This window comes from Hyla sarda, unplaced genomic scaffold, assembly GCF_029499605.1.
Source record: "Hyla sarda isolate aHylSar1 unplaced genomic scaffold, aHylSar1.hap1 scaffold_488, whole genome shotgun sequence".
NCBI classification, from domain to species: Eukaryota; Metazoa; Chordata; class Amphibia; order Anura; family Hylidae; genus Hyla; species Hyla sarda.
Window position 1 is genome coordinate 217,257 of NW_026610500.1, and position 7,744 is coordinate 225,000.

Here is a 7,744-nt window from a genome sequence, read left to right on the forward strand (position 1 = left end):
TATTCAATACCACCAGCAGATGGAGACACTATATTACAACATTAGTTGTGAGCAGCAGTTTGTACAAACAAATGCCTCATAGCTGATGTCCTATCCATTATTGCAATGGATGGTTTGCTGGCAACATTTGTTTTAATTATTCCAATACCACAGTACCAATGCATGGTCAATCAACAGCAATGACACCCCCATGTCAATTAACAAGATTCAGCACCCACTACCTGAAAGACAGCTACCTATCATGTCATGTCCAACCTGCACAGGTGTGCTGGTTGCTTAGCTTATTCAATTAAAGAGGACATTCAGCAGCAGCAGTCCTGTGCCTGGTCGCTCCAACAGGGGCCAGACACAAGCGGCACCACCTATTGTCTTTTGCCTGCAGTAGGGGCCCACTGGACTAGCCAGCAAGCAGCTGCAGCAGTAAATAAACAGGTAATCTTTCTTTCCAACACTGAACCCTGGTGGTGCACTTAATATATGCTACCAGATAGGGGACATATCAGATAGTAAACTGATATAAACAGACACCACATTTGATACCAGCCAAAAGGAAGAATGAGAAGTGATAACTGTGAAAGGGGAGGAACCAACGCTGTCCCCTTCACATGCACCATCACTACTTGTAGGAAGGTAGGCTGGCTGGCAGCCTCCCATACACACTCTGGCTGGGTGGCAGTCACCCACCAGTACACACAGCAGGCCCTAAACCCATATCATTATTGCTAAGCAGGAAGATGGGAGTCCATTTCACTCTGATGGACCATTTTTAAATGCAATCCATAACCTGGCTTTGGCAGGAACCCTTCTTACTCCTCCTACTTGCATTTGATACTGGGTTTAGGATCTGCATAGGAAACACACACACACACACACACACACACAAGCACACACTTACCTGTGTTGCCTGCTGACGCCTCCTTGGCTGTCCCCAAACGGTATAAAACCAACAGCCACGGGAAGCTGTAAGGATAGAGGACATACCTGCATCCTATTGGACTCACTTGTCTTGGTTAAATCCAGCTTATTTGAAAACTTATGGTGCTGCTGCTTCTGATCATGGCAGTGCTGCTTCTGACAAGGCTGTTCTTTGGTGGGCCTAGGTGACATCACAATCTCCATGGTTACATACACAACAAAGGTCAGATGTTGTTTACACCTGGCCATGCCAGTGGTATTGAGTAGCATATCACAGTGCTAAGGGTCCTGGATGCAACAATCTTTCAATGGGGAATAGCCGCACTGAGTTTGTCAAGTGCACCCATGTTTGCAACTCCAACAATACACACATATGTATGTATGTATGTATGTTGTATGTATGTATGTATGTATGTATGTATGTGTATCTATCTATCTATCTATCTCTTTCTCTCTCTCTCTATATGTATATATATATATATATATATATATATATATATATAATTTTTTTTCTTTTAAATATATATATATATATATATATATATATATATATATACATATATAGAGAGAGATGGAAATACTTTTTTAAACATGTTTTCACCTTTTTTATACCTTCTTTTCTTCTTCTCTCCATGTTTTCCTTCTTTCCTCCTTTTTTCCTATGCTGCTGCTTCTTATTTTACTCCTTTTTCAGACCCTATCATTGCACTATTGCTTATTCAATACCACCAGCAGATGGAGACACTATATTACAACATTAGTCGTGAGCAGCAGTTTGTACAAACAAATGCCTCATAGCTGATGTCCTATCCATTATTGCAATGGATGGCTGGCTGGCAACATTTGTTTTAATTATTCCAATACCACAGTACCAATGCATGGTCAATCAACAGCAATGACACCCCCATGTCAATTAACAAGATTCAGCACCCACTACCTGAAAGACAGCTACCTATCATGTCATGTCCAACCTGCACAGGTGTGCTGGTTGCTGAGCTTATTCAATTAAAGAGGACATTCAGCAGCAGCAGTCCTGTGCCTGGTCGCTCCAACAGGGGCCAGACACAAGCGGCACCACCTATTGTCTTTTGCCTGCAGTAGGGGCCCACTGGACTAGCCAGCAAGCAGCTGCAGCAAATAAACAGGTAATCTTTCTTTCCAACACTGAACCCTGGTGGTGCATTTAATATATGCTACCAGATAGGGGACATATCAGATATTAAACTGATATAAACAGACACCACATTTGATACCAGCCAAAAGGAAGAATGAGAAGTGATAACTGTGAAAGGGGAGGAACCAACGCTGTCCCCTTCACATGCACCATCACTACTTGTAGGAAGGGAGGCTGGCTGGCAGCCTCCCATACACACTCTGGCTGGGTGGCAGTCACCCACCAGTACACACAGCAGACCCTAAACCCATATCATTATTGCTAAGCAGGAAGATGGGAGTCCATTTCACTCTGATGGACCATTTTTAAATGCAATCCATAACCTGGCTTTGGCAGGAACCCTTCTTACTCCTCCTACTTGCATTTGATACTGGGTTTAGGATCTGCATAGGAAACACACACACACACACACACAAGCACACACTTACCTGTGTTGCCTGCTGACGCCTCCTTGGCTGTCCCCAAACGGTATAAAACCAACAGCCACGGGAAGCTGTAAGGATAGAGGACATACCTGCATCCTATTGGACTCACTTGTCTTGGTTAAATCCAGCTTATTTGAAAACCTATGGATCTGCTGCTTCTGCTCATGGCAGTGCTGCTTCTGACAAGGCTGTTCTTTGGTGGGCCTAGGTGACATCACAATCTCCATGGTTACATACACAACAAAGGTCAGATGTTGTTTACACCTGGCCATGCCAGTGGTATTGAGTAGCATATCACAGTGCTAAGGGTCCTGGATGCAACAATCTTTCAATGGGGAATAGCCGCACTGAGTTTGTCAAGTGCACCCATGTTTGCAACTCCAACAATACACACATATGTATGTATGTATGTATGTTGTATGTATGTATGTATGTATGTATGTATGTGTATCTATCTATCTATCTATCTATCTCTTTCTCTCTCTCTATATGTATATATATATATATATATATATATAATCTTTTTTTTCTTTTAAATATATATATATATATATATATATATATACATATATAGAGAGAGAGAGAGATGGAAATACTTTTTTTAACATGTTTTCACCTTTTTTTTACCTTCTTTTTTTCTTCTCTCCATGTTTTCCTTCTTTCCTCCTTTTTTCCTATGCTGCTGCTTCTTATTTTACTCCTTTTTCAGACCCTATCATTGCACTATTGCTTATTCAATACCACCAGCAGATGGAGACACTATATTACAACATTAGTCGTGAGCAGCAGTTTGTACAAACAAATGCCTCATAGCTGATGTCCTATCCATTATTGCAATGGATGGCTGGCTGGCAACATTTGTTTTAATTATTCCAATACCACAGTACCAATGCATGGTCAATCAACAGCAATGACACCCCCATGTCAATTAACAAGATTCAGCACCCACTACCTGAAAGACAGCTACCTATCATGTCATGTCCAACCTGCACAGGTGTGCTGGTTGCTGAGCTTATTCAATTAAAGAGGACATTCAGCAGCAGCAGTCCTGTGCCTGGTCGCTCCAACAGGGGCCAGACACAAGCGGCACCACCTATTGTCTTTTGCCTGCAGTAGGGGCCCACTGGACTAGCCAGCAAGCAGCTGCAGCAAATAAACAGGTAATCTTTCTTTCCAACACTGAACCCTGGTGGTGCATTTAATATATGCTACCAGATAGGGGACATATCAGATATTAAACTGATATAAACAGACACCACATTTGATACCAGCCAAAAGGAAGAATGAGAAGTGATAACTGTGAAAGGGGAGGAACCAACGCTGTCCCCTTCACATGCACCATCACTACTTGTAGGAAGGTAGGCTGGCTGGCAGCCTCCCATACACACTCTGGCTGGGTGGCAGTCACCCACCAGTACACACAGCAGGCCCTAAACCCATATCATTATTGCTAAGCAGGAAGATGGGAGTCCATTTTACTCTGATGGACCATTTTTAAATGCAATCCATAACCTGGCTTTGGCAGGAACCCTTCTTACTCCTCCTACTTGCATTTGATACTGGGTTTAGGATCTGCATAGGAAACACACACACACACACACACACAAGCACACACTTACCTGTGTTGCCTGCTGACGCCTCCTTGGCTGTCCCCAAACGGTATAAAACCAACAGCCACGGGAAGCTGTAAGGATAGAGGACATACCTGCATCCTATTGGACTCACTTGTCTTGGTTAAATCCAGCTTATTTGAAAACTTATGGTGCTGCTGCTTCTGATCATGGCAGTGCTGCTTCTGACAAGGCTGTTCTTTGGTGGGCCTAGGTGACATCACAATCTCCATGGTTACATACACAACAAAGGTCAGATGTTGTTTACACCTGGCCATGCCAGTGGTATTGAGTAGCATATCACAGTGCTAAGGGTCCTGGATGCAACAATCTTTCAATGGGGAATAGCCGCACTGAGTTTGTCAAGTGCACCCATGTTTGCAACTCCAACAATACACACATATGTATGTATGTATGTATGTATGTATGTATGTATGTATGTATGTGTATCTATGTGTTTCTATGTGTATCTATGTGTATCTATGTGTATCTATGTGTATCTATGTGTATCTATCTATATCTATCTATCTCTTTCACTCTCTCTTTATGTATATATATATATATATATATATATAATTTTTTTTTCTTTTATATATATATATATATATATATATATATATATATATATATATATATATACATACATATATAGAGAGAAAGAGAGATGGAAATACTTTTTTAAACATGTTTTCACCTTTTTTTTTAACCTTCTTTTTTTCTTCTCTCCATGTTTTCCTCCTTTTTTCCTATGCTGCTGCTTCTTATTTTTCTTCTTTTTCAGACCCTATCATTGCACTATTGCTTATTCAATACCACCAGCAGATGGAGACACTATATTACAACATTAGTTGTGAGCAGCAGTTTGTACAAACAAATGCCTCATAGCTGATGTCCTATCCATTATTGCAATGGATGGTTGGCTGGCAACATTTGTTTTTATTATTCCAATACCACAGTACCAATGCATGGTCAATCAACAGCAATGACACCCCCATGTCAATTAACAAGATTCAGCACCCACTACCTGAAAGACAGCTACCTATCATGTCATGTCCAACCTGCACAGGTGTGCTGGTTGCTGAGCTTATTCAATTAAAGAGGACATTCAGCAGCAGCAGTCCTGTGCCTGGTCGCTCCAACAGGGGCCAGACACAAGCGGCACCACCTATTGTCTTTTGCCTGCAGTAGGGGCCCACTGGACTAGCCAGCAAGCAGCTGCAGCAGCAGCAAATAAACAGGTAATCTTTCTTTCCAACACTGAACCCTGGTGGTGCACTTAATATATGCTACCAGATAGGGGACATATCAGATATTAAACTGATATAAACAGACACCACATTTGATACCAGCCAAAAGGAAGAATGAGAAGTGATAACTGTGAAAGGGGAGGAACCAACGCTGTCCCCTTCACATGCACCATCACTACTTGTAGGAAGGGAGGCTGGCTGGCAGCCTCCCATACACACTCTGGCTGGGTGGCAGTCACCCACTAGTACACACAGCAGGCCCTAAACCCATATCATTATTGCTAAGCAGGAAGATGGGAGTCCATTTCACTCTGATGGACCATTTTTAAATGCAATCCATAACCTGGCTTTGGCAGGAACCCTTCTTACTCCTCCTACTTGCATTTGATACTGGGTTTAGGATCTGCATAGGAAATACACACACACACACACACACACACAAGCACACACTTACCTGTGTTGCCTGCTGACGCCTCCTTGGCTGTCCCCAAACGGTATAAAACCAACAGCCACGGGAAACTGTAAGGATAGAGGACATATCTGCATCCTATTGGACTCACTTGTCTTGGTTAAATCCAGCTTATTTGAAAACCTATGGTGCTGCTGCTTGTGCTCATGGCAGTGCTGCTTCTGACAAGGCTGTTCTTTGGTGGGCCTAGGTGACATCACAATCTCCATGGTTACATACACAACAAAGGTCAGATGTTGTTTACATCTGGCCATGTCAGTGGTATTGAGTAGCATATCACAGTGCTAAGGGTCCTGGATGCAACAATCTTTCAATGGGGAATAGCCGCACTGAGTTTGTCAAGTGCACCCATGTTTGCAACTCCAACAATACACACATATGTATGTATGTATGTATGTATGTATGTATGTATGTATGTGTATCTATGTGTATCTATGTGTATCTATCTATATCTATCTATCTATCTATCTATCTCTTTCACTCTCTCTTTATGTATATATATATATATATATATATAATTTTTTTTCTTTTATATATATATATATATATATATATACACATATATATAGAGAGAGAGATGGAAATACTTTTTTAAACATGTTTTCACCTTTTTTTTTAACCTTCTTTTTTTCTTCTCTCCATGTTTTCCTTCTTTCCTCCTTTTTTCCTATGCTGCTGCTTCTTATTTTTCTTCTTTTTCAGACCCTATCATTGCACTATTGCTTATTCAATACCACCAGCAGATGGAGACACTATATTACAACATTAGTTGTGAGCAGCAGTTTGTACAAACAAATGCCTCATAGCTGATGTCCTATCCATTATTGCAATGGATGGTTGGCTGGCAACATTTGTTTTTATTATTCCAATACCACAGTACCAATGCATGGTCAATCAACAGCAATGACACCCCCATGTCAATTAACAAGATTCAGCACCCACTACCTGAAAGACAGCTACCTATCATGTCATGTCCAACCTGCACAGGTGTGCTGGTTGCTGAGCTTATTCAATTAAAGAGGACATTCAGCAGCAGCAGTTCTGTGTCTGGTCGCTCCAACAGGGGCCAGACACAAGCGGCACCACCTATTTTCTTTTGCCTGCAGTAGGGGCCCACTGGACTAGCCAGCAAGCAGCTGCAGCAGTAAATAAACAGGTAATCTTTCTTTCCAACACTGAACCCTGGTGGTGCACTTAATATATGCTACCAGATAGGGGACATATCAGATATTAAACTGATATAAACAGACACCACATTTGATACCAGCCAAAAGGAAGAATGAGAAGTGATAACTGTGAAAGGGGAGGAACCAACGCTGTCCCCTTCACATGCACCATCACTACTTGTAGGAAGGTAGGCTGGCTGGCAGCCTCCCATACACACTCTGGCTGGGTGGCAGTCACCCACCAGTACACACAGCAGGCCCTAAACCCATATCATTATTGCTAAGCAGGAAGATGGGAGTCCATTTCACTCTGATGGACCATTTTTAAATGCAATCCATAACCTGGCTTTGGCAGGAACCCTTCTTACTCCTCCTACTTGCATTTGATACTGGGTTTAGGATCTGCATAGGAAACACACACACACACACACACACACACAAGCACACACTTACCTGTGTTGTCTGCTGACGCCTCCTTGGCTGTCCCCAAACGGTATAAAACCAACAGCCACGGGAAGCTGTAAGGATAGAGGACATACCTGCATCCTATTGGACTCACTTGTCTTGGTTAAATCCAGCTTATTTGAAAACTTATGGTGCTGCTGCTTCTGATCATGGCAGTGCTGCTTCTGACAAGGCTGTTCTTTGGTGGGCCTAGGTGACATCACAATCTCCATGGTTACATACACAACAAAGGTCAGATGTTGTTTACACCTGGCCATGCCAGTGGTATTGAGT

General features: G+C 42.2%; 2 pseudogenes; both read right to left on the reverse strand.

Moving 5' to 3' along the window:
• Positions 1-2,087: 2,087 nt before the first annotated feature.
• Positions 2,088-2,190, reverse strand: LOC130336642 (U2 spliceosomal RNA; annotated as a pseudogene).
• A 1,511-nt stretch (positions 2,191-3,701) lies between these two features.
• On the reverse strand, positions 3,702-3,804 carry LOC130336643 (U2 spliceosomal RNA; annotated as a pseudogene).
• Between the last annotated feature and the right edge of the window lie 3,940 nt (positions 3,805-7,744).